Consider the following 929-nt stretch of genomic DNA (forward strand, 5'->3'; position numbering starts at 1 on the left):
CATGTCCAGCAGTTACGGAAACCCAGACCTGATTAAGATTAAACACTTTGTCTGAAATGTAGGGATTTAAAATTAATATGTATATTATGTAACAACAATTGTTTAAAACTATCAGACATCTTACATTATTACTGCAATGTGCAACAAACACAAGGTCTGCCCTCATATCCAGTGAAGTTCAGGATTTTGCATTGCCAGTGATACAATTATATAAGTGATACTGATATATAGATGAAAATAGTACACTAAATTCTAGCCAGCATGGGGTTATGAGAGAAAATCCTGCCAACCCAGTCTTTTATTAGATTTTGTTTTGAATAGGCAACTGAAATTGTTGACTTAAAAAAATATATGATATTATTTACTTAGACTTTCAATAAGCTTTTGATCTGGTCCCACACAAATTATTAATTATTGAAATAGAAGCTGTATGCATCAGGAGTAACCTTCAGAACTGGATTTCACGTTGGGTAACTGTTAGAAGACAAAGAGTACTGTACATTTAAAAGAAAAATGTTGCACATGGAGTGAGGTAATTAGTGGGTTCCCTCAGGGGTCTGTTTTTGGACAGTTACTTTTTTTAATTTATATTAATGACAGGTTGGAAAATGGATGGATGGACATTGATTCCAGAAGTTAGTAAATTTGTGAAATTTGTAGCCAACACTAAAATGGGAGGAATGGCAGACACTGAGTAGGCAGCAAAAAAGAATTTGTAAAGAACAGCTTCACAACTGGGTGAACACTTGGGAAATACAGTTTAATGTAGAAAAGTGCAAAGTACTACATGTGGACAAAAGCAATATCATTTATAAATACAAGATGGGTGATACTGTCATACCTGAAGCAACCACTGAAAAGCATTTAAAAGTATATGTTAACACACAATTTTTATCTTCTAAGCAATATACATGTACAGAAACAATTAA

This window comes from Polypterus senegalus, chromosome 8 (assembly GCF_016835505.1).
Source record: "Polypterus senegalus isolate Bchr_013 chromosome 8, ASM1683550v1, whole genome shotgun sequence".
NCBI lineage: Eukaryota > Metazoa > Chordata > Cladistia > Polypteriformes > Polypteridae > Polypterus > Polypterus senegalus.